Source organism: Eleutherodactylus coqui, chromosome 2 (assembly GCF_035609145.1).
Source record: "Eleutherodactylus coqui strain aEleCoq1 chromosome 2, aEleCoq1.hap1, whole genome shotgun sequence".
In the NCBI taxonomy this organism is placed as follows: Eukaryota; Metazoa; Chordata; class Amphibia; order Anura; family Eleutherodactylidae; genus Eleutherodactylus; species Eleutherodactylus coqui.
In genome coordinates, this window is record NC_089838.1 from 324,642,204 (window position 1) to 324,666,887 (window position 24,684).

General features: G+C 40.1%; 46 non-coding genes across 46 annotated transcripts in view; all 46 read left to right on the forward strand.

Moving 5' to 3' along the window:
- The window catches only part of TRNAS-CGA (transfer RNA serine (anticodon CGA)), an 82-nt gene extending 76 nt beyond the window's left edge, over positions 1–6 (forward strand). The window contains exon 1 of the tRNA in view: positions 1–6. This exon is cut by the window's left edge and continues 76 nt beyond it. This is a non-coding gene — a tRNA (tRNA-Ser).
- Positions 7–285: 279 nt separating this feature from the next.
- On the forward strand, positions 286–367 carry TRNAS-UGA (transfer RNA serine (anticodon UGA)). The gene has a single exon. It is a non-coding gene; the product is annotated as a tRNA-Ser (tRNA).
- A 634-nt stretch (positions 368–1,001) lies between these two features.
- On the forward strand, positions 1,002–1,083 carry TRNAS-CGA (transfer RNA serine (anticodon CGA)). Its single transcript has one exon. It is a non-coding gene; the product is annotated as a tRNA-Ser (tRNA).
- Positions 1,084–1,362: 279 nt separating this feature from the next.
- TRNAS-UGA (transfer RNA serine (anticodon UGA)) lies at positions 1,363–1,444 on the forward strand. The gene has a single exon. It is a non-coding gene; the product is annotated as a tRNA-Ser (tRNA).
- A 634-nt stretch (positions 1,445–2,078) lies between these two features.
- Positions 2,079–2,160, forward strand: TRNAS-CGA (transfer RNA serine (anticodon CGA)). The gene has a single exon. It is a non-coding gene; the product is annotated as a tRNA-Ser (tRNA).
- A 279-nt stretch (positions 2,161–2,439) lies between these two features.
- Positions 2,440–2,521, forward strand: TRNAS-UGA (transfer RNA serine (anticodon UGA)). Its single transcript has one exon. It is a non-coding gene; the product is annotated as a tRNA-Ser (tRNA).
- Positions 2,522–3,155: 634 nt separating this feature from the next.
- Positions 3,156–3,237, forward strand: TRNAS-CGA (transfer RNA serine (anticodon CGA)). The gene has a single exon. It is a non-coding gene; the product is annotated as a tRNA-Ser (tRNA).
- Positions 3,238–3,516: 279 nt separating this feature from the next.
- Positions 3,517–3,598, forward strand: TRNAS-UGA (transfer RNA serine (anticodon UGA)). Its single transcript has one exon. It is a non-coding gene; the product is annotated as a tRNA-Ser (tRNA).
- A 634-nt stretch (positions 3,599–4,232) lies between these two features.
- Positions 4,233–4,314, forward strand: TRNAS-CGA (transfer RNA serine (anticodon CGA)). Its single transcript has one exon. It is a non-coding gene; the product is annotated as a tRNA-Ser (tRNA).
- A 279-nt stretch (positions 4,315–4,593) lies between these two features.
- Positions 4,594–4,675, forward strand: TRNAS-UGA (transfer RNA serine (anticodon UGA)). Its single transcript has one exon. It is a non-coding gene; the product is annotated as a tRNA-Ser (tRNA).
- Positions 4,676–5,309: 634 nt separating this feature from the next.
- TRNAS-CGA (transfer RNA serine (anticodon CGA)) lies at positions 5,310–5,391 on the forward strand. The gene has a single exon. It is a non-coding gene; the product is annotated as a tRNA-Ser (tRNA).
- A 279-nt stretch (positions 5,392–5,670) lies between these two features.
- Positions 5,671–5,752, forward strand: TRNAS-UGA (transfer RNA serine (anticodon UGA)). The gene has a single exon. It is a non-coding gene; the product is annotated as a tRNA-Ser (tRNA).
- A 634-nt stretch (positions 5,753–6,386) lies between these two features.
- On the forward strand, positions 6,387–6,468 carry TRNAL-CAA (transfer RNA leucine (anticodon CAA)). Its single transcript has one exon. It is a non-coding gene; the product is annotated as a tRNA-Leu (tRNA).
- Positions 6,469–6,747: 279 nt separating this feature from the next.
- On the forward strand, positions 6,748–6,829 carry TRNAS-UGA (transfer RNA serine (anticodon UGA)). The gene has a single exon. It is a non-coding gene; the product is annotated as a tRNA-Ser (tRNA).
- Positions 6,830–7,463: 634 nt separating this feature from the next.
- TRNAS-CGA (transfer RNA serine (anticodon CGA)) lies at positions 7,464–7,545 on the forward strand. Its single transcript has one exon. It is a non-coding gene; the product is annotated as a tRNA-Ser (tRNA).
- Positions 7,546–7,824: 279 nt separating this feature from the next.
- TRNAS-UGA (transfer RNA serine (anticodon UGA)) lies at positions 7,825–7,906 on the forward strand. The gene has a single exon. It is a non-coding gene; the product is annotated as a tRNA-Ser (tRNA).
- Positions 7,907–8,540: 634 nt separating this feature from the next.
- TRNAS-CGA (transfer RNA serine (anticodon CGA)) lies at positions 8,541–8,622 on the forward strand. The gene has a single exon. It is a non-coding gene; the product is annotated as a tRNA-Ser (tRNA).
- A 279-nt stretch (positions 8,623–8,901) lies between these two features.
- On the forward strand, positions 8,902–8,983 carry TRNAS-UGA (transfer RNA serine (anticodon UGA)). The gene has a single exon. It is a non-coding gene; the product is annotated as a tRNA-Ser (tRNA).
- A 634-nt stretch (positions 8,984–9,617) lies between these two features.
- On the forward strand, positions 9,618–9,699 carry TRNAL-CAA (transfer RNA leucine (anticodon CAA)). Its single transcript has one exon. It is a non-coding gene; the product is annotated as a tRNA-Leu (tRNA).
- Positions 9,700–9,978: 279 nt separating this feature from the next.
- TRNAS-UGA (transfer RNA serine (anticodon UGA)) lies at positions 9,979–10,060 on the forward strand. Its single transcript has one exon. It is a non-coding gene; the product is annotated as a tRNA-Ser (tRNA).
- Positions 10,061–10,694: 634 nt separating this feature from the next.
- TRNAS-CGA (transfer RNA serine (anticodon CGA)) lies at positions 10,695–10,776 on the forward strand. The gene has a single exon. It is a non-coding gene; the product is annotated as a tRNA-Ser (tRNA).
- A 279-nt stretch (positions 10,777–11,055) lies between these two features.
- TRNAS-UGA (transfer RNA serine (anticodon UGA)) lies at positions 11,056–11,137 on the forward strand. Its single transcript has one exon. It is a non-coding gene; the product is annotated as a tRNA-Ser (tRNA).
- A 634-nt stretch (positions 11,138–11,771) lies between these two features.
- Positions 11,772–11,853, forward strand: TRNAL-CAA (transfer RNA leucine (anticodon CAA)). The gene has a single exon. It is a non-coding gene; the product is annotated as a tRNA-Leu (tRNA).
- A 279-nt stretch (positions 11,854–12,132) lies between these two features.
- On the forward strand, positions 12,133–12,214 carry TRNAS-UGA (transfer RNA serine (anticodon UGA)). Its single transcript has one exon. It is a non-coding gene; the product is annotated as a tRNA-Ser (tRNA).
- A 634-nt stretch (positions 12,215–12,848) lies between these two features.
- TRNAS-CGA (transfer RNA serine (anticodon CGA)) lies at positions 12,849–12,930 on the forward strand. Its single transcript has one exon. It is a non-coding gene; the product is annotated as a tRNA-Ser (tRNA).
- A 279-nt stretch (positions 12,931–13,209) lies between these two features.
- TRNAS-UGA (transfer RNA serine (anticodon UGA)) lies at positions 13,210–13,291 on the forward strand. The gene has a single exon. It is a non-coding gene; the product is annotated as a tRNA-Ser (tRNA).
- A 634-nt stretch (positions 13,292–13,925) lies between these two features.
- Positions 13,926–14,007, forward strand: TRNAS-CGA (transfer RNA serine (anticodon CGA)). Its single transcript has one exon. It is a non-coding gene; the product is annotated as a tRNA-Ser (tRNA).
- Positions 14,008–14,286: 279 nt separating this feature from the next.
- On the forward strand, positions 14,287–14,368 carry TRNAS-UGA (transfer RNA serine (anticodon UGA)). Its single transcript has one exon. It is a non-coding gene; the product is annotated as a tRNA-Ser (tRNA).
- A 634-nt stretch (positions 14,369–15,002) lies between these two features.
- Positions 15,003–15,084, forward strand: TRNAS-CGA (transfer RNA serine (anticodon CGA)). The gene has a single exon. It is a non-coding gene; the product is annotated as a tRNA-Ser (tRNA).
- A 279-nt stretch (positions 15,085–15,363) lies between these two features.
- On the forward strand, positions 15,364–15,445 carry TRNAS-UGA (transfer RNA serine (anticodon UGA)). The gene has a single exon. It is a non-coding gene; the product is annotated as a tRNA-Ser (tRNA).
- A 634-nt stretch (positions 15,446–16,079) lies between these two features.
- Positions 16,080–16,161, forward strand: TRNAL-CAA (transfer RNA leucine (anticodon CAA)). The gene has a single exon. It is a non-coding gene; the product is annotated as a tRNA-Leu (tRNA).
- Positions 16,162–16,440: 279 nt separating this feature from the next.
- On the forward strand, positions 16,441–16,522 carry TRNAS-UGA (transfer RNA serine (anticodon UGA)). The gene has a single exon. It is a non-coding gene; the product is annotated as a tRNA-Ser (tRNA).
- A 634-nt stretch (positions 16,523–17,156) lies between these two features.
- Positions 17,157–17,238, forward strand: TRNAS-CGA (transfer RNA serine (anticodon CGA)). Its single transcript has one exon. It is a non-coding gene; the product is annotated as a tRNA-Ser (tRNA).
- A 279-nt stretch (positions 17,239–17,517) lies between these two features.
- On the forward strand, positions 17,518–17,599 carry TRNAS-UGA (transfer RNA serine (anticodon UGA)). The gene has a single exon. It is a non-coding gene; the product is annotated as a tRNA-Ser (tRNA).
- Positions 17,600–18,233: 634 nt separating this feature from the next.
- Positions 18,234–18,315, forward strand: TRNAS-CGA (transfer RNA serine (anticodon CGA)). Its single transcript has one exon. It is a non-coding gene; the product is annotated as a tRNA-Ser (tRNA).
- Positions 18,316–18,594: 279 nt separating this feature from the next.
- TRNAS-UGA (transfer RNA serine (anticodon UGA)) lies at positions 18,595–18,676 on the forward strand. Its single transcript has one exon. It is a non-coding gene; the product is annotated as a tRNA-Ser (tRNA).
- A 634-nt stretch (positions 18,677–19,310) lies between these two features.
- TRNAL-CAA (transfer RNA leucine (anticodon CAA)) lies at positions 19,311–19,392 on the forward strand. Its single transcript has one exon. It is a non-coding gene; the product is annotated as a tRNA-Leu (tRNA).
- A 279-nt stretch (positions 19,393–19,671) lies between these two features.
- On the forward strand, positions 19,672–19,753 carry TRNAS-UGA (transfer RNA serine (anticodon UGA)). The gene has a single exon. It is a non-coding gene; the product is annotated as a tRNA-Ser (tRNA).
- A 634-nt stretch (positions 19,754–20,387) lies between these two features.
- On the forward strand, positions 20,388–20,469 carry TRNAS-CGA (transfer RNA serine (anticodon CGA)). Its single transcript has one exon. It is a non-coding gene; the product is annotated as a tRNA-Ser (tRNA).
- A 279-nt stretch (positions 20,470–20,748) lies between these two features.
- Positions 20,749–20,830, forward strand: TRNAS-UGA (transfer RNA serine (anticodon UGA)). The gene has a single exon. It is a non-coding gene; the product is annotated as a tRNA-Ser (tRNA).
- A 634-nt stretch (positions 20,831–21,464) lies between these two features.
- TRNAS-CGA (transfer RNA serine (anticodon CGA)) lies at positions 21,465–21,546 on the forward strand. Its single transcript has one exon. It is a non-coding gene; the product is annotated as a tRNA-Ser (tRNA).
- Positions 21,547–21,825: 279 nt separating this feature from the next.
- Positions 21,826–21,907, forward strand: TRNAS-UGA (transfer RNA serine (anticodon UGA)). Its single transcript has one exon. It is a non-coding gene; the product is annotated as a tRNA-Ser (tRNA).
- A 634-nt stretch (positions 21,908–22,541) lies between these two features.
- TRNAS-CGA (transfer RNA serine (anticodon CGA)) lies at positions 22,542–22,623 on the forward strand. The gene has a single exon. It is a non-coding gene; the product is annotated as a tRNA-Ser (tRNA).
- A 279-nt stretch (positions 22,624–22,902) lies between these two features.
- Positions 22,903–22,984, forward strand: TRNAS-UGA (transfer RNA serine (anticodon UGA)). The gene has a single exon. It is a non-coding gene; the product is annotated as a tRNA-Ser (tRNA).
- A 634-nt stretch (positions 22,985–23,618) lies between these two features.
- Positions 23,619–23,700, forward strand: TRNAL-CAA (transfer RNA leucine (anticodon CAA)). The gene has a single exon. It is a non-coding gene; the product is annotated as a tRNA-Leu (tRNA).
- Positions 23,701–23,979: 279 nt separating this feature from the next.
- TRNAS-UGA (transfer RNA serine (anticodon UGA)) lies at positions 23,980–24,061 on the forward strand. The gene has a single exon. It is a non-coding gene; the product is annotated as a tRNA-Ser (tRNA).
- Positions 24,062–24,684: the final 623 nt, after the last annotated feature.

Here is a 24,684-nt window from a genome sequence, read left to right on the forward strand (position 1 = left end):
ACAGCGGAATGTTTTATACGCTCTGAGAGAAGAGAAGTCCTTTCAGAGAAATAATTGCTCTAAATTTAAAAGAGATTCCAAACCTCTACCACACACACATTCACAATGGAGACTATAATCTCCATAAAGGTAAGGTCTAGCCAATGAAAACTAAAGTTTTAAGAATGTGGGGAAAAAAGCTTTGAAAGAAATCAAGCAGTTTAACCTACTGATTTGAACTTTTTTCATGTCAAACCCCCAAACCTGCTGTTTCCCCAAAAAATCCAACAAACAGGTGGAAATGCAGCTGTGATGGCCGAGTGGTTAAGGCGTTGGACTTGAAATCCAATGGGGTTTCCCCGCACAGGTTCAAATCCTGTTCACAGCGGAATCTTTTATACACCTTAAAGAGAAGTCAGAGAAATAATTGCATTCGCTCTAAATTAAAAGGACATTCGAAAGCTTTGACACATACACATTTTCAATGGAGACTATTATCTCTATAAAGATAAGGTTCGGACAATGAAAACTAAGATTTTAAGAGCGTTGGGAAAAAGCATTGATAGAAATCAAGCGGTTTATCTTATTGATTTAAGTTTTTTTCATATCGTAGTGTCAATTGTTAAAAAAGGGCTTCTCCTTACTTCCCAAAGCCTTACTTCTTCTCATGAACCTCACACCACACCTGTCTCTGTCTGTAAAACGATACCTTAAGCAAGAGGCCTATCTCATGACCGTGTGTTGAAGAGAAAGTTAAGACACAGTTAGGGCTACTCCTGAGTTCAGAGACGTCGCTCAACTGTATTCTCCAAAACACACCTCATTAGTTTTCCAAAACCGTCTTTCTTCTCATGAACCTTACATCACACCTGTCTCTGTCTGTAAGTCAACACTCATACGCAAGAGGACTTTCTCATGACTTTGTGTGGCAAAAAAGGGCTAGACATACTTAGGGCAGTGCTTTATTTCAATCTGTCCAACGATACTATCCAAAAGGCACCCGATGAGTGGAGATAAAATGGGCTGTGATGGCCGAGAGGTTAAGGCGTTGGACTCGAAATCCAATGGGGTCTCCCCGCATAGGTTCAAATCCTGTTCACAGCAGAATGTTTTATACGCTCTGAGAGAAGAGAAGTCCTTTCAGAGAAATAATTGCTCTAAATTTAAAAGAGATTCCAAACCTCTACCACACACACATTCACAATGGAGACTATAATCTCCATAAAGGTAAGGTCTAGCCAATGAAAACTAAAGTTTTAAGAATGTGGGGAAAAAAGCTTTGAAAGAAATCAAGCAGTTTAACCTACTGATTTGAACTTTTTTCATGTCAAACCCCCAAACCTGCTGTTTCCCCAAAAAATCCAACAAACAGGTGGAAATGCAGCTGTGATGGCCGAGTGGTTAAGGCGTTGGACTTGAAATCCAATGGGGTTTCCCCGCACAGGTTCAAATCCTGTTCACAGCGGAATCTTTTATACACCTTAAAGAGAAGTCAGAGAAATAATTGCATTCGCTCTAAATTAAAAGGACATTCGAAAGCTTTGACACATACACATTTTCAATGGAGACTATTATCTCTATAAAGATAAGGTTCGGACAATGAAAACTAAGATTTTAAGAGCGTTGGGAAAAAGCATTGATAGAAATCAAGCGGTTTATCTTATTGATTTAAGTTTTTTTCATATCGTAGTGTCAATTGTTAAAAAAGGGCTTCTCCTTACTTCCCAAAGCCTTACTTCTTCTCATGAACCTCACACCACACCTGTCTCTGTCTGTAAAACGATACCTTAAGCAAGAGGCCTATCTCATGACCGTGTGTTGAAGAGAAAGTTAAGACACAGTTAGGGCTACTCCTGAGTTCAGAGACGTCGCTCAACTGTATTCTCCAAAACACACCTCATTAGTTTTCCAAAACCGTCTTTCTTCTCATGAACCTTACATCACACCTGTCTCTGTCTGTAAGTCAACACTCATACGCAAGAGGACTTTCTCATGACTTTGTGTGGCAAAAAAGGGCTAGACATACTTAGGGCAGTGCTTTATTTCAATCTGTCCAACGATACTATCCAAAAGGCACCCGATGAGTGGAGATAAAATGGGCTGTGATGGCCGAGAGGTTAAGGCGTTGGACTCGAAATCCAATGGGGTCTCCCCGCATAGGTTCAAATCCTGTTCACAGCAGAATGTTTTATACGCTCTGAGAGAAGAGAAGTCCTTTCAGAGAAATAATTGCTCTAAATTTAAAAGAGATTCCAAACCTCTACCACACACACATTCACAATGGAGACTATAATCTCCATAAAGGTAAGGTCTAGCCAATGAAAACTAAAGTTTTAAGAATGTGGGGAAAAAAGCTTTGAAAGAAATCAAGCAGTTTAACCTACTGATTTGAACTTTTTTCATGTCAAACCCCCAAACCTGCTGTTTCCCCAAAAAATCCAACAAACAGGTGGAAATGCAGCTGTGATGGCCGAGTGGTTAAGGCGTTGGACTTGAAATCCAATGGGGTTTCCCCGCATAGGTCCAAATCCTGTTCACAGCGGAATCTTTTATACACCTTAAAGAGAAGTCAGAGAAATAATTGCATTCGCTCTAAATTAAAAGGACATTCGAAAGCTTTGACACATACACATTTTCAATGGAGACTATTATCTCTATAAAGATAAGGTTCGGACAATGAAAACTAAGATTTTAAGAGCGTTGGGAAAAAGCATTGATAGAAATCAAGCGGTTTATCTTATTGATTTAAGTTTTTTTCATATCGTAGTGTCAATTGTTAAAAAAGGGCTTCTCCTTACTTCCCAAAGCCTTACTTCTTCTCATGAACCTCACACCACACCTGTCTCTGTCTGTAAAACGATACCTTAAGCAAGAGGCCTATCTCATGACCGTGTGTTGAAGAAAAAGTTAAGACACAGTTTGGGCTACTCCTGAGTTCAGAGACGTCGCTCAACTGTATTCTCCAAAACACACCTCATTAGTTTTCCAAAACCGTCTTCCTTCTCATGAACCTTACATCACAACTGTCTCTGTCTGTAAGTCAACACTCATACGCAAGAGGACTTTCTCATGACTTTGTGTGGCAAAAAAGGGCTAGACACACTTAGGGCAGTGCTTTATTTCAATCTGTCCAACGATACTATCCAAAAGGCACCCGATGAGTGGAGATAAAATGGGCTGTGATGGCCGAGAGGTTAAGGCGTTGGACTCGAAATCCAATGGGGTCTCCCCGCATAGGTTCAAATCCTGTTCACAGCAGAATGTTTTATACGCTCTGAGAGAAGAGAAGTCCTTTCAGAGAAATAATTGCTCTAAATTTAAAAGAGATTCCAAACCTCTACCACACACACATTCACAATGGAGACTATAATCTCCATAAAGGTAAGGTCTAGCCAATGAAAACTAAAGTTTTAAGAATGTGGGGAAAAAAGCTTTGAAAGAAATCAAGCAGTTTAACCTACTGATTTGAACTTTTTTCATGTCAAACCCCCAAACCTGCTGTTTCCCCAAAAAATCCAACAAACAGGTGGAAATGCAGCTGTGATGGCCGAGTGGTTAAGGCGTTGGACTTGAAATCCAATGGGGTTTCCCCGCATAGGTCCAAATCCTGTTCACAGCGGAATCTTTTATACACCTTAAAGAGAAGTCAGAGAAATAATTGCATTCGCTCTAAATTAAAAGGACATTCGAAAGCTTTGACACATACACATTTTCAATGGAGACTATTATCTCTATAAAGATAAGGTTCGGACAATGAAAACTAAGATTTTAAGAGCGTTGGGAAAAAGCATTGATAGAAATCAAGCGGTTTATCTTATTGATTTAAGTTTTTTTCATATCGTAGTGTCAATTGTTAAAAAAGGGCTTCTCCTTACTTCCCAAAGCCTTACTTCTTCTCATGAACCTCACACCACACCTGTCTCTGTCTGTAAAACGATACCTTAAGCAAGAGGCCTATCTCATGACCGTGTGTTGAAGAAAAAGTTAAGACACAGTTTGGGCTACTCCTGAGTTCAGAGACGTCGCTCAACTGTATTCTCCAAAACACACCTCATTAGTTTTCCAAAACCGTCTTCCTTCTCATGAACCTTACATCACAACTGTCTCTGTCTGTAAGTCAACACTCATACGCAAGAGGACTTTCTCATGACTTTGTGTGGCAAAAAAGGGCTAGACACACTTAGGGCAGTGCTTTATTTCAATCTGTCCAACGATACTATCCAAAAGGCACCCGATGAGTGGAGATAAAATGGGCTGTGATGGCCGAGAGGTTAAGGCGTTGGACTCGAAATCCAATGGGGTCTCCCCGCATAGGTTCAAATCCTGTTCACAGCGGAATGTTTTATACGCTCTGAGAGAAGAGAAGTCCTTTCAGAGAAATAATTGCTCTAAATTTAAAAGAGATTCCAAACCTCTACCACACACACATTCACAATGGAGACTATAATCTCCATAAAGGTAAGGTCTAGCCAATGAAAACTAAAGTTTTAAGAATGTGGGGAAAAAAGCTTTGAAAGAAATCAAGCAGTTTAACCTACTGATTTGAACTTTTTTCATGTCAAACCCCCAAACCTGCTGTTTCCCCAAAAAATCCAACAAACAGGTGGAAATGCAGCTGTGATGGCCGAGTGGTTAAGGCGTTGGACTTGAAATCCAATGGGGTTTCCCCGCACAGGTTCAAATCCTGTTCACAGCGGAATCTTTTATACACCTTAAAGAGAAGTCAGAGAAATAATTGCATTCGCTCTAAATTAAAAGGACATTCGAAAGCTTTGACACATACACATTTTCAATGGAGACTATTATCTCTATAAAGATAAGGTTCGGACAATGAAAACTAAGATTTTAAGAGCGTTGGGAAAAAGCATTGATAGAAATCAAGCGGTTTATCTTATTGATTTAAGTTTTTTTCATATCGTAGTGTCAATTGTTAAAAAAGGGCTTCTCCTTACTTCCCAAAGCCTTACTTCTTCTCATGAACCTCACACCACACCTGTCTCTGTCTGTAAAACGATACCTTAAGCAAGAGGCCTATCTCATGACCGTGTGTTGAAGAGAAAGTTAAGACACAGTTAGGGCTACTCCTGAGTTCAGAGACGTCGCTCAACTGTATTCTCCAAAACACACCTCATTAGTTTTCCAAAACCGTCTTTCTTCTCATGAACCTTACATCACACCTGTCTCTGTCTGTAAGTCAACACTCATACGCAAGAGGACTTTCTCATGACTTTGTGTGGCAAAAAAGGGCTAGACATACTTAGGGCAGTGCTTTATTTCAATCTGTCCAACGATACTATCCAAAAGGCACCCGATGAGTGGAGATAAAATGGGCTGTGATGGCCGAGAGGTTAAGGCGTTGGACTCGAAATCCAATGGGGTCTCCCCGCATAGGTTCAAATCCTGTTCACAGCAGAATGTTTTATACGCTCTGAGAGAAGAGAAGTCCTTTCAGAGAAATAATTGCTCTAAATTTAAAAGAGATTCCAAACCTCTACCACACACACATTCACAATGGAGACTATAATCTCCATAAAGGTAAGGTCTAGCCAATGAAAACTAAAGTTTTAAGAATGTGGGGAAAAAAGCTTTGAAAGAAATCAAGCAGTTTAACCTACTGATTTGAACTTTTTTCATGTCAAACCCCCAAACCTGCTGTTTCCCCAAAAAATCCAACAAACAGGTGGAAATGCAGCTGTGATGGCCGAGTGGTTAAGGCGTTGGACTTGAAATCGAATGGGGTTTCCCCGCATAGGTCCAAATCCTGTTCACAGCGGAATCTTTTATACACCTTAAAGAGAAGTCAGAGAAATAATTGCATTCGCTCTAAATTAAAAGGACATTCGAAAGCTTTGACACATACACATTTTCAATGGAGACTATTATCTCTATAAAGATAAGGTTCGGACAATGAAAACTAAGATTTTAAGAGCGTTGGGAAAAAGCATTGATAGAAATCAAGCGGTTTATCTTATTGATTTAAGTTTTTTTCATATCGTAGTGTCAATTGTTAAAAAAGGGCTTCTCCTTACTTCCCAAAGCCTTACTTCTTCTCATGAACCTCACACCACACCTGTCTCTGTCTGTAAAACAATACCTTAAGCAAGAGGCCTATCTCATGACCGTGTGTTGAAGAAAAAGTTAAGACACAGTTTGGGCTACTCCTGAGTTCAGAGACGTCGCTCAACTGTATTCTCCAAAACACACCTCATTAGTTTTCCAAAACCGTCTTCCTTCTCATGAACCTTACATCACAACTGTCTCTGTCTGTAAGTCAACACTCATACGCAAGAGGACTTTCTCATGACTTTGTGTGGCAAAAAAGGGCTAGACACACTTAGGGCAGTGCTTTATTTCAATCTGTCCAACGATACTATCCAAAAGGCACCCGATGAGAGGAGATAAAATGGGCTGTGATGGCCGAGAGGTTAAGGCGTTGGACTCAAAATCCAATGGGGTCTCCCCGCATAGGTTCAAATCCTGTTCACAGCGGAATGTTTTATACGCTCTGAGAGAAGAGAAGTCCTTTCAGAGAAATAATTGCTCTAAATTTAAAAGAGATTCCAAACCTCTACCACACACACATTCACAATGGAGACTATAATCTCCATAAAGGTAAGGTCTAGCCAATGAAAACTAAAGTTTTAAGAATGTGGGGAAAAAAGCTTTGAAAGAAATCAAGCAGTTTAACCTACTGATTTGAACTTTTTTCATGTCAAACCCCCAAACCTGCTGTTTCCCCAAAAAATCCAACAAACAGGTGGAAATGCAGCTGTGATGGCCGAGTGGTTAAGGCGTTGGACTTGAAATCCAATGGGGTTTCCCCGCACAGGTTCAAATCCTGTTCACAGCGGAATCTTTTATACGCCTTAAAGAGAAGTCAGAGAAATAATTGCATTCACTCTAAATTAAAAGGACATTCGAAAGCTTTGACACATACACATTTTCAATGGAGACTATTATCTCTATAAAGATAAGGTTCGGACAATGAAAACTAAGATTTTAAGAGCGTTGGGAAAAAGCATTGATAGAAATCAAGCGGTTTATCTTATTGATTTAAGTTTTTTTCATATCGTAGTGTCAATTGTTAAAAAAGGGCTTCTCCTTACTTCCCAAAGCCTTACTTCTTCTCATGAACCTCACACCACACCTGTCTCTGTCTGTAAAACAATACCTTAAGCAAGAGGCCTATCTCATGACCGTGTGTTGAAGAAAAAGTTAAGACACAGTTAGGGCTACTCCTGAGTTCAGAGACGTCGCTCAACTGTATTCTCCAAAACACACCTCATTAGTTTTCCAAAACCGTCTTCCTTCTCATGAACCTTACATCACACCTGTCTCTGTCTGTAAGTCAACACTCATACGCAAGAGGACTTTCTCATGACTTTGTGTGGCAAAAAAGGGCTAGACACACTTAGGGCAGTGCTTTATTTCAATCTGTCCAACGATACTATCCAAAAGGCACCCGATGAGTGGAGATAAAATGGGCTGTGATGGCCGAGAGGTTAAGGCGTTGGACTCGAAATCCAATGGGGTCTTCCCGCATAGGTTCAAATCCTGTTCACAGCGGAATGTTTTATACGCTCTGAGAGAAGAGAAGTCCTTTCAGAGAAATAATTGCTCTAAATTTAAAAGAGATTCCAAACCTCTACCACACACACATTCACAATGGAGACTATAATCTCCATAAAGGTAAGGTCTAGCCAATGAAAACTAAAGTTTTAAGAATGTGGGGAAAAAAGCTTTGAAAGAAATCAAGCAGTTTAACCTACTGATTTGAACTTTTTTCATGTCAAACCCCCAAACCTGCTGTTTCCCCAAAAAATCCAACAAACAGGTGGAAATGCAGCTGTGATGGCCGAGTGGTTAAGGCGTTGGACTTGAAATCCAATGGGGTTTCCCCGCACAGGTTCAAATCCTGTTCACAGCGGAATCTTTTATACGCCTTAAAGAGAAGTCAGAGAAATAATTGCATTCACTCTAAATTAAAAGGACATTCGAAAGCTTTGACACATACACATTTTCAATGGAGACTATTATCTCTATAAAGATAAGGTTCGGACAATGAAAACTAAGATTTTAAGAGCGTTGGGAAAAAGCATTGATAGAAATCAAGCGGTTTATCTTATTGATTTAAGTTTTTTTCATATCGTAGTGTCAATTGTTAAAAAAGGGCTTCTCCTTACTTCCCAAAGCCTTACTTCTTCTCATGAACCTCACACCACACCTGTCTCTGTCTGTAAAACAATACCTTAAGCAAGAGGCCTATCTCATGACCGTGTGTTGAAGAAAAAGTTAAGACACAGTTAGGGCTACTCCTGAGTTCAGAGACGTCGCTCAACTGTATTCTCCAAAACACACCTCATTAGTTTTCCAAAACCGTCTACCTTCTCATGAACCTTACATCACACCTGTCTCTGTCTGTAAGTCAACACTCATACGCAAGAGGACTTTCTCATGACTTTGTGTGGCAAAAAAGGGCTAGACACACTTAGGGCAGTGCTTTATTTCAATCTGTCCAACGATACTATCCAAAAGGCACCCGATGAGTGGAGATAAAATGGGCTGTGATGGCCGAGAGGTTAAGGCGTTGGACTCGAAATCCAATGGGGTCTCCCCGCATAGGTTCAAATCCTGTTCACAGCGGAATGTTTTATACGCTCTGAGAGAAGAGAAGTCCTTTCAGAGAAATAATTGCTCTAAATTTAAAAGAGATTCCAAACCTCTACCACACACACATTCACAATGGAGACTATAATCTCCATAAAGGTAAGGTCTAGCCAATGAAAACTAAAGTTTTAAGAATGTGGGGAAAAAAGCTTTGAAAGAAATCAAGCAGTTTAACCTACTGATTTGAACTTTTTTCATGTCAAACCCCCAAACCTGCTGTTTCCCCAAAAAATCCAACAAACAGGTGGAAATGCAGCTGTGATGGCCGAGTGGTTAAGGCGTTGGACTTGAAATCCAATGGGGTTTCCCCGCATAGGTCCAAATCCTGTTCACAGCGGAATCTTTTATACACCTTAAAGAGAAGTCAGAGAAATAATTGCATTCGCTCTAAATTAAAAGGACATTCGAAAGCTTTGACACATACACATTTTCAATGGAGACTATTATCTCTATAAAGATAAGGTTCGGACAATGAAAACTAAGATTTTAAGAGCGTTGGGAAAAAGCATTGATAGAAATCAAGCGGTTTATCTTATTGATTTAAGTTTTTTTCATATCGTAGTGTCAATTGTTAAAAAAGTGCTTCTCCTTACTTCCCAAAGCCTTACTTCTTCTCATGAACCTCACACCACACCTGTCTCTGTCTGTAAAACAATACCTTAAGCAAGAGGCCTATCTCATGACCGTGTGTTGAAGAAAAAGTTAAGACACAGTTTGGGCTACTCCTGAGTTCAGAGACGTCGCTCAACTGTATTCTCCAAAACACACCTCATTAGTTTTCCAAAACCGTCTTCCTTCTCATGAACCTTACATCACAACTGTCTCTGTCTGTAAGTCAACACTCATACGCAAGAGGACTTTCTCATGACTTTGTGTGGCAAAAAAGGGCTAGACACACTTAGGGCAGTGCTTTATTTCAATCTGTCCAACGATACTATCCAAAAGGCACCCGATGAGAGGAGATAAAATGGGCTGTGATGGCCGAGAGGTTAAGGCGTTGGACTCAAAATCCAATGGGGTCTCCCCGCATAGGTTCAAATCCTGTTCACAGCGGAATGTTTTATACGCTCTGAGAGAAGAGAAGTCCTTTCAGAGAAATAATTGCTCTAAATTTAAAAGAGATTCCAAACCTCTACCACACACACATTCACAATGGAGACTATAATCTCCATAAAGGTAAGGTCTAGCCAATGAAAACTAAAGTTTTAAGAATGTGGGGAAAAAAGCTTTGAAAGAAATCAAGCAGTTTAACCTACTGATTTGAACTTTTTTCATGTCAAACCCCCAAACCTGCTGTTTCCCCAAAAAATCCAACAAACAGGTGGAAATGCAGCTGTGATGGCCGAGTGGTTAAGGCGTTGGACTTGAAATCCAATGGGGTTTCCCCGCACAGGTTCAAATCCTGTTCACAGCGGAATCTTTTATACGCCTTAAAGAGAAGTCAGAGAAATAATTGCATTCACTCTAAATTAAAAGGACATTCGAAAGCTTTGACACATACACATTTTCAATGGAGACTATTATCTCTATAAAGATAAGGTTCGGACAATGAAAACTAAGATTTTAAGAGCGTTGGGAAAAAGCATTGATAGAAATCAAGCGGTTTATCTTATTGATTTAAGTTTTTTTCATATCGTAGTGTCAATTGTTAAAAAAGGGCTTCTCCTTACTTCCCAAAGCCTTACTTCTTCTCATGAACCTCACACCACACCTGTCTCTGTCTGTAAAACAATACCTTAAGCAAGAGGCCTATCTCATGACCGTGTGTTGAAGAAAAAGTTAAGACACAGTTAGGGCTACTCCTGAGTTCAGAGACGTCGCTCAACTGTATTCTCCAAAACACACCTCATTAGTTTTCCAAAACCGTCTACCTTCTCATGAACCTTACATCACACCTGTCTCTGTCTGTAAGTCAACACTCATACGCAAGAGGACTTTCTCATGACTTTGTGTGGCAAAAAAGGGCTAGACACACTTAGGGCAGTGCTTTATTTCAATCTGTCCAACGATACTATCCAAAAGGCACCCGATGAGTGGAGATAAAATGGGCTGTGATGGCCGAGAGGTTAAGGCGTTGGACTCGAAATCCAATGGGGTCTCCCCGCATAGGTTCAAATCCTGTTCACAGCGGAATGTTTTATACGCTCTGAGAGAAGAGAAGTCCTTTCAGAGAAATAATTGCTCTAAATTTAAAAGAGATTCCAAACCTCTACCACACACACATTCACAATGGAGACTATAATCTCCATAAAGGTAAGGTCTAGCCAATGAAAACTAAAGTTTTAAGAATGTGGGGAAAAAAGCTTTGAAAGAAATCAAGCAGTTTAACCTACTGATTTGAACTTTTTTCATGTCAAACCCCCAAACCTGCTGTTTCCCCAAAAAATCCAACAAACAGGTGGAAATGCAGCTGTGATGGCCGAGTGGTTAAGGCGTTGGACTTGAAATCCAATGGGGTTTCCCCGCATAGGTCCAAATCCTGTTCACAGCGGAATCTTTTATACACCTTAAAGAGAAGTCAGAGAAATAATTGCATTCGCTCTAAATTAAAAGGACATTCGAAAGCTTTGACACATACACATTTTCAATGGAGACTATTATCTCTATAAAGATAAGGTTCGGACAATGAAAACTAAGATTTTAAGAGCGTTGGGAAAAAGCATTGATAGAAATCAAGCGGTTTATCTTATTGATTTAAGTTTTTTTCATATCGTAGTGTCAATTGTTAAAAAAGTGCTTCTCCTTACTTCCCAAAGCCTTACTTCTTCTCATGAACCTCACACCACACCTGTCTCTGTCTGTAAAACAATACCTTAAGCAAGAGGCCTATCTCATGACCGTGTGTTGAAGAAAAAGTTAAGACACAGTTTGGGCTACTCCTGAGTTCAGAGACGTCGCTCAACTGTATTCTCCAAAACACACCTCATTAGTTTTCCAAAACCGTCTTCCTTCTCATGAACCTTACATCACAACTGTCTCTGTCTGTAAGTCAACACTCATACGCAAGAGGACTTTCTCATGACTTTGTGTGGCAAAAAAGGGCTAGACACACTTAGGGCAGTGCTTTATTTCAATCTGTCCAACGATACTATCCAAAAGGCACCCGATGAGAGGAGATAAAATGGGCTGTGATGGCCGAGAGGTTAAGGCGTTGGACTCAAAATCCAATGGGGTCTCCCCGCATAGGTTCAAATCCTGTTCACAGCGGAATGTTTTATACGCTCTGAGAGAAGAGAAGTCCTTTCAGAGAAATAATTGCTCTAAATTTAAAAGAGATTCCAAACCTCTACCACACACACATTCACAATGGAGACTATAATCTCCATAAAGGTAAGGTCTAGCCAATGAAAACTAAAGTTTTAAGAATGTGGGGAAAAAAGCTTTGAAAGAAATCAAGCAGTTTAACCTACTGATTTGAACTTTTTTCATGTCAAACCCCCAAACCTGCTGTTTCCCCAAAAAATCCAACAAACAGGTGGAAATGCAGCTGTGATGGCCGAGTGGTTAAGGCGTTGGACTTGAAATCCAATGGGGTTTCCCCGCACAGGTTCAAATCCTGTTCACAGCGGAATCTTTTATACGCCTTAAAGAGAAGTCAGAGAAATAATTGCATTCACTCTAAATTAAAAGGACATTCGAAAGCTTTGACACATACACATTTTCAATGGAGACTATTATCTCTATAAAGATAAGGTTCGGACAATGAAAACTAAGATTTTAAGAGCGTTGGGAAAAAGCATTGATAGAAATCAAGCGGTTTATCTTATTGATTTAAGTTTTTTTCATATCGTAGTGTCAATTGTTAAAAAAGGGCTTCTCCTTACTTCCCAAAGCCTTACTTCTTCTCATGAACCTCACACCACACCTGTCTCTGTCTGTAAAACAATACCTTAAGCAAGAGGCCTATCTCATGACCGTGTGTTGAAGAAAAAGTTAAGACACAGTTAGGGCTACTCCTGAGTTCAGAGACGTCGCTCAACTGTATTCTCCAAAACACACCTCATTAGTTTTCCAAAACCGTCTTCCTTCTCATGAACCTTACATCACACCTGTCTCTGTCTGTAAGTCAACACTCATACGCAAGAGGACTTTCTCATGACTTTGTGTGGCAAAAAAGGGCTAGACACACTTAGGGCAGTGCTTTATTTCAATCTGTCCAACGATACTATCCAAAAGGCACCCGATGAGTGGAGATAAAATGGGCTGTGATGGCCGAGAGGTTAAGGCGTTGGACTCGAAATCCAATGGGGTCTCCCCGCATAGGTTCAAATCCTGTTCACAGCGGAATGTTTTATACGCTCTGAGAGAAGAGAAGTCCTTTCAGAGAAATAATTGCTCTAAATTTAAAAGAGATTCCAAACCTCTACCACACACACATTCACAATGGAGACTATAATCTCCATAAAGGTAAGGTCTAGCCAATGAAAACTAAAGTTTTAAGAATGTGGGGAAAAAAGCTTTGAAAGAAATCAAGCAGTTTAACCTACTGATTTGAACTTTTTTCATGTCAAACCCCCAAACCTGCTGTTTCCCCAAAAAATCCAACAAACAGGTGGAAATGCAGCTGTGATGGCCGAGTGGTTAAGGCGTTGGACTTGAAATCCAATGGGGTTTCCCCGCACAGGTTCAAATCCTGTTCACAGCGGAATCTTTTATACACCTTAAAGAGAAGTCAGAGAAATAATTGCATTCGCTCTAAATTAAAAGGACATTCGAAAGCTTTGACACATACACATTTTCAATGGAGACTATTATCTCTATAAAGATAAGGTTCGGACAATGAAAACTAAGATTTTAAGAGCGTTGGGAAAAAGCATTGATAGAAATCAAGCGGTTTATCTTATTGATTTAAGTTTTTTTCATATCGTAGTGTCAATTGTTAAAAAAGGGCTTCTCCTTACTTCCCAAAGCCTTACTTCTTCTCATGAACCTCACACCACACCTGTCTCTGTCTGTAAAACGATACCTTAAGCAAGAGGCCTATCTCATGACCGTGTGTTGAAGAGAAAGTTAAGACACAGTTAGGGCTACTCCTGAGTTCAGAGACGTCGCTCAACTGTATTCTCCAAAACACACCTCATTAGTTTTCCAAAACCGTCTTTCTTCTCATGAACCTTACATCACACCTGTCTCTGTCTGTAAGTCAACACTCATACGCAAGAGGACTTTCTCATGACTTTGTGTGGCAAAAAAGGGCTAGACATACTTAGGGCAGTGCTTTATTTCAATCTGTCCAACGATACTATCCAAAAGGCACCCGATGAGTGGAGATAAAATGGGCTGTGATGGCCGAGAGGTTAAGGCGTTGGACTCGAAATCCAATGGGGTCTCCCCGCATAGGTTCAAATCCTGTTCACAGCGGAATGTTTTATACGCTCTGAGAGAAGAGAAGTCCTTTCAGAGAAATAATTGCTCTAAATTTAAAAGAGATTCCAAACCTCTACCACACACACATTCACAATGGAGACTATAATCTCCATAAAGGTAAGGTCTAGCCAATGAAAACTAAAGTTTTAAGAATGTGGGGAAAAAAGCTTTGAAAGAAATCAAGCAGTTTAACCTACTGATTTGAACTTTTTTCATGTCAAACCCCCAAACCTGCTGTTTCCCCAAAAAATCCAACAAACAGGTGGAAATGCAGCTGTGATGGCCGAGTGGTTAAGGCGTTGGACTTGAAATCCAATGGGGTTTCCCCGCACAGGTTCAAATCCTGTTCACAGCGGAATCTTTTATACACCTTAAAGAGAAGTCAGAGAAATAATTGCATTCGCTCTAAATTAAAAGGACATTCGAAAGCTTTGACACATACACATTTTCAATGGAGACTATTGTCTCTATAAAGATAAGGTTCGGACAATGAAAACTAAGATTTTAAGAGCGTTGGGAAAAAGCATTGATAGAAATCAAGCGGTTTATCTTATTGATTTAAGTTTTTTTCATATCGTAGTGTCAATTGTTAAAAAAGGGCTTCTCCTTACTTCCCAAAGCCTTACTTCTTCTCATGAACCTCACACCACACCTGTCTCTGTCTGTAAAACGATACCTTAAGCAAGAGGCCTATCTCATGACCGTGTGTTGAAGAGAAAGTTAAGACACAGTTAGGGCTACTCCTGAGTTCAGAGACGTCACTCAACTGTATTCTCCAAAACACACCTCATTAGTTTTCCAAAACCGTCTTTCTTCTCATGAACCTTACATCACACCTGTCTCTGTCTGTAAGTCAACACTCATACGCAAGAGGACTTTCTCATGACTTTGTGTGGCAAAAAAGGGCTAGACATACTTAGGGCAGTGCTTTATTTCAATCTGTCCAACGATACTATCCAAAAGGCACCCGATGAGTGGAGATAAAATGGGCTGTGATGGCCGAGAGGTTAAGGCGTTGGACTCGAAATCCAATGGGGTCTCCCCGCATAGGTTCAAATCCTGTTCACAGCGGAATGTTTTATACGCTCTGAGAGAAGAGAAGTCCTTTCAGAGAAATAATTGCTCTAAATTTAAAAGAGATTCCAAACCTCTACCACACACACATTCACAATGGAGACTATAATCTCCATAAAGGTAAGGTCTAGCCAATGAAAACTAAAGTTTTAAGAATGTGGGGAAAAAAGCTTTGAAAGAAATCAAGCAGTTTAACCTACTGATTTGAACTTTTTTCATGTCAAACCCCCAAACCTGCTGTTTCCCCAAAAAATCCAACAAACAGGTGGAAATGCAGCTGTGATGGCCGAGTGGTTAAGGCGTTGGACTTGAAATCCAATGGGGTTTCCCCGCATAGGTCCAAATCCTGTTCACAGCGGAATCTTTTATACACCTTAAAGAGAAGTCAGAGAAATAATTGCATTCGCTCTAAATTAAAAGGACATTCGAAAGCTTTGACACATACACATTTTCAATGGAGACTATTATCTCTATAAAGATAAGGTTCGGACAATGAAAACTAAGATTTTAAGAGCGTTGGGAAAAAGCATTGATAGAAATCAAGCGGTTTATCTTATTGATTTAAGTTTTTTTCATATCGTAGTGTCAATTGTTAAAAAAGGGCTTCTCCTTACTTCCCAAAGCCTTACTTCTTCTCATGAACCTCACACCACACCTGTCTCTGTCTGTAAAACAATACCTTAAGCAAGAGGCCTATCTCATGACCGTGTGTTGAAGAAAAAGTTAAGACACAGTTTGGGCTACTCCTGAGTTCAGAGACGTCGCTCAACTGTATTCTCCAAAACACACCTCATTAGTTTTCCAAAACCGTCTTCCTTCTCATGAACCTTACATCACAACTGTCTCTGTCTGTAAGTCAACACTCATACGCAAGAGGACTTTCTCATGACTTTGTGTGGCAAAAAAGGGCTAGACACACTTAGGGCAGTGCTTTATTTCAATCTGTCCAACGATACTATCCAAAAGGCACCCGATGAGAGGAGATAAAATGGGCTGTGATGGCCGAGAGGTTAAGGCGTTGGACTCAAAATCCAATGGGGTCTCCCCGCATAGGTTCAAATCCTGTTCACAGCGGAATGTTTTATACGCTCTGAGAGAAGAGAAGTCCTTTCAGAGAAATAATTGCTCTAAATTTAAAAGAGATTCCAAACCTCTACCACACACACATTCACAATGGAGACTATAATCTCCATAAAGGTAAGGTCTAGCCAATGAAAACTAAAGTTTTAAGAATGTGGGGAAAAAAGCTTTGAAAGAAATCAAGCAGTTTAACCTACTGATTTGAACTTTTTTCATGTCAAACCCCCAAACCTGCTGTTTCCCCAAAAAATCCAACAAACAGGTGGAAATGCAGCTGTGATGGCCGAGTGGTTAAGGCGTTGGACTTGAAATCCAATGGGGTTTCCCCGCACAGGTTCAAATCCTGTTCACAGCGGAATCTTTTATACGCCTTAAAGAGAAGTCAGAGAAATAATTGCATTCACTCTAAATTAAAAGGACATTCGAAAGCTTTGACACATACACATTTTCAATGGAGACTATTATCTCTATAAAGATAAGGTTCGGACAATGAAAACTAAGATTTTAAGAGCGTTGGGAAAAAGCATTGATAGAAATCAAGCGGTTTATCTTATTGATTTAAGTTTTTTTCATATCGTAGTGTCAATTGTTAAAAAAGGGCTTCTCCTTACTTCCCAAAGCCTTACTTCTTCTCATGAACCTCACACCACACCTGTCTCTGTCTGTAAAACAATACCTTAAGCAAGAGGCCTATCTCATGACCGTGTGTTGAAGAAAAAGTTAAGACACAGTTAGGGCTACTCCTGAGTTCAGAGACGTCGCTCAACTGTATTCTCCAAAACACACCTCATTAGTTTTCCAAAACCGTCTTCCTTCTCATGAACCTTACATCACACCTGTCTCTGTCTGTAAGTCAACACTCATACGCAAGAGGACTTTCTCATGACTTTGTGTGGCAAAAAAGGGCTAGACACACTTAGGGCAGTGCTTTATTTCAATCTGTCCAACGATACTATCCAAAAGGCACCCGATGAGTGGAGATAAAATGGGCTGTGATGGCCGAGAGGTTAAGGCGTTGGACTCGAAATCCAATGGGGTCTTCCCGCATAGGTTCAAATCCTGTTCACAGCGGAATGTTTTATACGCTCTGAGAGAAGAGAAGTCCTTTCAGAGAAATAATTGCTCTAAATTTAAAAGAGATTCCAAACCTCTACCACACACACATTCACAATGGAGACTATAATCTCCATAAAGGTAAGGTCTAGCCAATGAAAACTAAAGTTTTAAGAATGTGGGGAAAAAAGCTTTGAAAGAAATCAAGCAGTTTAACCTACTGATTTGAACTTTTTTCATGTCAAACCCCCAAACCTGCTGTTTCCCCAAAAAATCCAACAAACAGGTGGAAATGCAGCTGTGATGGCCGAGTGGTTAAGGCGTTGGACTTGAAATCCAATGGGGTTTCCCCGCACAGGTTCAAATCCTGTTCACAGCGGAATCTTTTATACGCCTTAAAGAGAAGTCAGAGAAATAATTGCATTCACTCTAAATTAAAAGGACATTCGAAAGCTTTGACACATACACATTTTCAATGGAGACTATTATCTCTATAAAGATAAGGTTCGGACAATGAAAACTAAGATTTTAAGAGCGTTGGGAAAAAGCATTGATAGAAATCAAGCGGTTTATCTTATTGATTTAAGTTTTTTTCATATCGTAGTGTCAATTGTTAAAAAAGGGCTTCTCCTTACTTCCCAAAGCCTTACTTCTTCTCATGAACCTCACACCACACCTGTCTCTGTCTGTAAAACAATACCTTAAGCAAGAGGCCTATCTCATGACCGTGTGTTGAAGAAAAAGTTAAGACACAGTTAGGGCTACTCCTGAGTTCAGAGACGTCGCTCAACTGTATTCTCCAAAACACACCTCATTAGTTTTCCAAAACCGTCTACCTTCTCATGAACCTTACATCACACCTGTCTCTGTCTGTAAGTCAACACTCATACGCAAGAGGACTTTCTCATGACTTTGTGTGGCAAAAAAGGGCTAGACACACTTAGGGCAGTGCTTTATTTCAATCTGTCCAACGATACTATCCAAAAGGCACCCGATGAGTGGAGATAAAATGGGCTGTGATGGCCGAGAGGTTAAGGCGTTGGACTCGAAATCCAATGGGGTCTCCCCGCATAGGTTCAAATCCTGTTCACAGCGGAATGTTTTATACGCTCTGAGAGAAGAGAAGTCCTTTCAGAGAAATAATTGCTCTAAATTTAAAAGAGATTCCAAACCTCTACCACACACACATTCACAATGGAGACTATAATCTCCATAAAGGTAAGGTCTAGCCAATGAAAACTAAAGTTTTAAGAATGTGGGGAAAAAAGCTTTGAAAGAAATCAAGCAGTTTAACCTACTGATTTGAACTTTTTTCATGTCAAACCCCCAAACCTGCTGTTTCCCCAAAAAATCCAACAAACAGGTGGAAATGCAGCTGTGATGGCCGAGTGGTTAAGGCGTTGGACTTGAAATCCAATGGGGTTTCCCCGCATAGGTCCAAATCCTGTTCACAGCGGAATCTTTTATACACCTTAAAGAGAAGTCAGAGAAATAATTGCATTCGCTCTAAATTAAAAGGACATTCGAAAGCTTTGACACATACACATTTTCAATGGAGACTATTATCTCTATAAAGATAAGGTTCGGACAATGAAAACTAAGATTTTAAGAGCGTTGGGAAAAAGCATTGATAGAAATCAAGCGGTTTATCTTATTGATTTAAGTTTTTTTCATATCGTAGTGTCAATTGTTAAAAAAGTGCTTCTCCTTACTTCCCAAAGCCTTACTTCTTCTCATGAACCTCACACCACACCTGTCTCTGTCTGTAAAACAATACCTTAAGCAAGAGGCCTATCTCATGACCGTGTGTTGAAGAAAAAGTTAAGACACAGTTTGGGCTACTCCTGAGTTCAGAGACGTCGCTCAACTGTATTCTCCAAAACACACCTCATTAGTTTTCCAAAACCGTCTTCCTTCTCATGAACCTTACATCACAACTGTCTCTGTCTGTAAGTCAACACTCATACGCAAGAGGACTTTCTCATGACTTTGTGTGGCAAAAAAGGGCTAGACACACTTAGGGCAGTGCTTTATTTCAATCTGTCCAACGATACTATCCAAAAGGCACCCGATGAGAGGAGATAAAATGGGCTGTGATGGCCGAGAGGTTAAGGCGTTGGACTCAAAATCCAATGGGGTCTCCCCGCATAGGTTCAAATCCTGTTCACAGCGGAATGTTTTATACGCTCTGAGAGAAGAGAAGTCCTTTCAGAGAAATAATTGCTCTAAATTTAAAAGAGATTCCAAACCTCTACCACACACACATTCACAATGGAGACTATAATCTCCATAAAGGTAAGGTCTAGCCAATGAAAACTAAAGTTTTAAGAATGTGGGGAAAAAAGCTTTGAAAGAAATCAAGCAGTTTAACCTACTGATTTGAACTTTTTTCATGTCAAACCCCCAAACCTGCTGTTTCCCCAAAAAATCCAACAAACAGGTGGAAATGCAGCTGTGATGGCCGAGTGGTTAAGGCGTTGGACTTGAAATCCAATGGGGTTTCCCCGCACAGGTTCAAATCCTGTTCACAGCGGAATCTTTTATACGCCTTAAAGAGAAGTCAGAGAAATAATTGCATTCACTCTAAATTAAAAGGACATTCGAAAGCTTTGACACATACACATTTTCAATGGAGACTATTATCTCTATAAAGATAAGGTTCGGACAATGAAAACTAAGATTTTAAGAGCGTTGGGAAAAAGCATTGATAGAAATCAAGCGGTTTATCTTATTGATTTAAGTTTTTTTCATATCGTAGTGTCAATTGTTAAAAAAGGGCTTCTGCTTACTTCCCAAAGCCTTACTTCTTCTCATGAACCTCACACCACACCTGTCTCTGTCTGTAAAACAATACCTTAAGCAAGAGGCCTATCTCATGACCGTGTGTTGAAGAAAAAGTTAAGACACAGTTAGGGCTACTCCTGAGTTCAGAGACGTCGCTCAACTGTATTCTCCAAAACACACCTCATTAGTTTTCCAAAACCGTCTTCCTTCTCATGAACCTTACATCACACCTGTCTCTGTCTGTAAGTCAACACTCATACGCAAGAGGACTTTCTCATGACTTTGTGTGGCAAAAAAGGGCTAGACACACTTAGGGCAGTGCTTTATTTCAATCTGTCCAACGATACTATCCAAAAGGCACCCGATGAGTGGAGATAAAATGGGCTGTGATGGCCGAGAGGTTAAGGCGTTGGACTCGAAATCCAATGGGGTCTCCCCGCATAGGTTCAAATCCTGTTCACAGCGGAATGTTTTATACGCTCTGAGAGAAGAGAAGTCCTTTCAGAGAAATAATTGCTCTAAATTTAAAAGAGATTCCAAACCTCTACCACACACACATTCACAATGGAGACTATAATCTCCATAAAGGTAAGGTCTAGCCAATGAAAACTAAAGTTTTAAGAATGTGGGGAAAAAAGCTTTGAAAGAAATCAAGCAGTTTAACCTACTGATTTGAACTTTTTTCATGTCAAACCCCCAAACCTGCTGTTTCCCCAAAAAATCCAACAAACAGGTGGAAATGCAGCTGTGATGGCCGAGTGGTTAAGGCGTTGGACTTGAAATCCAATGGGGTTTCCCCGCACAGGTTCAAATCCTGTTCACAGCGGAATCTTTTATACACCTTAAAGAGAAGTCAGAGAAATAATTGCATTCGCTCTAAATTAAAAGGACATTCGAAAGCTTTGACACATACACATTTTCAATGGAGACTATTATCTCTATAAAGATAAGGTTCGGACAATGAAAACTAAGATTTTAAGAGCGTTGGGAAAAAGCATTGATAGAAATCAAGCGGTTTATCTTATTGATTTAAGTTTTTTTCATATCGTAGTGTCAATTGTTAAAAAAGGGCTTCTCCTTACTTCCCAAAGCCTTACTTCTTCTCATGAACCTCACACCACACCTGTCTCTGTCTGTAAAACGATACCTTAAGCAAGAGGCCTATCTCATGACCGTGTGTTGAAGAAAAAGTTAAGACACAGTTTGGGCTACTCCTGAGTTCAGAGACGTCGCTCAACTGTATTCTCCAAAACACACCTCATTAGTTTTCCAAAACCGTCTTCCTTCTCATGAACCTTACATCACAACTGTCTCTGTCTGTAAGTCAACACTCATACGCAAGAGGACTTTCTCATGACTTTGTGTGGCAAAAAAGGGCTAGACACACTTAGGGCAGTGCTTTATTTCAATCTGTCCAACGATACTATCCAAAAGGCACCCGATGAGTGGAGATAAAATGGGCTGTGATGGCCGAGAGGTTAAGGCGTTGGACTCGAAATCCAATGGGGTCTCCCCGCATAGGTTCAAATCCTGTTCACAGCGGAATGTTTTATACGCTCTGAGAGAAGAGAAGTCCTTTCAGAGAAATAATTGCTCTAAATTTAAAAGAGATTCCAAACCTCTACCACACACACATTCACAATGGAGACTATAATCTCCATAAAGGTAAGGTCTAGCCAATGAAAACTAAAGTTTTAAGAATGTGGGGAAAAAAGCTTTGAAAGAAATCAAGCAGTTTAACCTACTGATTTGAACTTTTTTCATGTCAAACCCCCAAACCTGCTGTTTCCCCAAAAAATCCAACAAACAGGTGGAAATGCAGCTGTGATGGCCGAGTGGTTAAGGCGTTGGACTTGAAATCCAATGGGGTTTCCCCGCACAGGTTCAAATCCTGTTCACAGCGGAATCTTTTATACACCTTAAAGAGAAGTCAGAGAAATAATTGCATTCGCTCTAAATTAAAAGGACATTCGAAAGCTTTGACACATACACATTTTCAATGGAGACTATTATCTCTATAAAGATAAGGTTCGGACAATGAAAACTAAGATTTTAAGAGCGTTGGGAAAAAGCATTGATAGAAATCAAGCGGTTTATCTTATTGATTTAAGTTTTTTTCATATCGTAGTGTCAATTGTTAAAAAAGGGCTTCTCCTTACTTCCCAAAGCCTTACTTCTTCTCATGAACCTCACACCACACCTGTCTCTGTCTGTAAAACGATACCTTAAGCAAGAGGCCTATCTCATGACCGTGTGTTGAAGAGAAAGTTAAGACACAGTTAGGGCTACTCCTGAGTTCAGAGACGTCGCTCAACTGTATTCTCCAAAACACACCTCATTAGTTTTCCAAAACCGTCTTTCTTCTCATGAACCTTACATCACACCTGTCTCTGTCTGTAAGTCAACACTCATACGCAAGAGGACTTTCTCATGACTTTGTGTGGCAAAAAAGGGCTAGACATACTTAGGGCAGTGCTTTATTTCAATCTGTCCAACGATACTATCCAAAAGGCACCCGATGAGTGGAGATAAAATGGGCTGTGATGGCCGAGAGGTTAAGGCGTTGGACTCGAAATCCAATGGGGTCTCCCCGCATAGGTTCAAATCCTGTTCACAGCAGAATGTTTTATACGCTCTGAGAGAAGAGAAGTCCTTTCAGAGAAATAATTGCTCTAAATTTAAAAGAGATTCCAAACCTCTACCACACACACATTCACAATGGAGACTATAATCTCCATAAAGGTAAGGTCTAGCCAATGAAAACTAAAGTTTTAAGAATGTGGGGAAAAAAGCTTTGAAAGAAATCAAGCAGTTTAACCTACTGATTTGAACTTTTTTCATGTCAAACCCCCAAACCTGCTGTTTCCCCAAAAAATCCAACAAACAGGTGGAAATGCAGCTGTGATGGCCGAGTGGTTAAGGCGTTGGACTTGAAATCCAATGGGGTTTCCCCGCATAGGTCCAAATCCTGTTCACAGCGGAATCTTTTATACACCTTAAAGAGAAGTCAGAGAAATAATTGCATTCGCTCTAAATTAAAAGGACATTCGAAAGCTTTGACACATACACATTTTCAATGGAGACTATTATCTCTATAAAGATAAGGTTCGGACAATGAAAACTAAGATTTTAAGAGCGTTGGGAAAAAGCATTGATAGAAATCAAGCGGTTTATCTTATTGATTTAAGTTTTTTTCATATCGTAGTGTCAATTGTTAAAAAAGTGCTTCTCCTTACTTCCCAAAGCCTTACTTCTTCTCATGAACCTCACACCACACCTGTCTCTGTCTGTAAAACAATACCTTAAGCAAGAGGCCTATCTCATGACCGTGTGTTGAAGAAAAAGTTAAGACACAGTTTGGGCTACTCCTGAGTTCAGAGACGTCGCTCAACTGTATTCTCCAAAACACACCTCATTAGTTTTCCAAAACCGTCTTCCTTCTCATGAACCTTACATCACAACTGTCTCTGTCTGTAAGTCAACACTCATACGCAAGAGGACTTTCTCATGACTTTGTGTGGCAAAAAAGGGCTAGACACACTTAGGGCAGTGCTTTATTTCAATCTGTCCAACGATACTATCCAAAAGGCACCCGATGAGAGGAGATAAAATGGGCTGTGATGGCCGAGAGGTTAAGGCGTTGGACTCAAAATCCAATGGGGTCTCCCCGCATAGGTTCAAATCCTGTTCACAGCGGAATGTTTTATACGCTCTGAGAGAAGAGAAGTCCTTTCAGAGAAATAATTGCTCTAAATTTAAAAGAGATTCCAAACCTCTACCACACACACATTCACAATGGAGACTATAATCTCCATAAAGGTAAGGTCTAGCCAATGAAAACTAAAGTTTTAAGAATGTGGGGAAAAAAGCTTTGAAAGAAATCAAGCAGTTTAACCTACTGATTTGAACTTTTTTCATGTCAAACCCCCAAACCTGCTGTTTCCCCAAAAAATCCAACAAACAGGTGGAAATGCAGCTGTGATGGCCGAGTGGTTAAGGCGTTGGACTTGAAATCCAATGGGGTTTCCCCGCACAGGTTCAAATCCTGTTCACAGCGGAATCTTTTATACGCCTTAAAGAGAAGTCAGAGAAATAATTGCATTCACTCTAAATTAAAAGGACATTCGAAAGCTTTGACACATACACATTTTCAATGGAGACTATTATCTCTATAAAGATAAGGTTCGGACAATGAAAACTAAGATTTTAAGAGCGTTGGGAAAAAGCATTGATAGAAATCAAGCGGTTTATCTTATTGATTTAAGTTTTTTTCATATCGTAGTGTCAATTGTTAAAAAAGGGCTTCTCCTTACTTCCCAAAGCCTTACTTCTTCTCATGAACCTCACACCACACCTGTCTCTGTCTGTAAAACAATACCTTAAGCAAGAGGCCTATCTCATGACCGTGTGTTGAAGAAAAAGTTAAGACACAGTTAGGGCTACTCCTGAGTTCAGAGACGTCGCTCAACTGTATTCTCCAAAACACACCTCATTAGTTTTCCAAAACCGTCTTCCTTCTCATGAACCTTACATCACAACTGTCTCTGTCTGTAAGTCAACACTCATACGCAAGAGGACTTTCTCATGACTTTGTGTGGCAAAAAAAGGGCTAGACACACTTAGGGCAGTGCTTTATTTCAATCTGTCCAACGATACTATCCAAAAGGCACCCGATGAGAG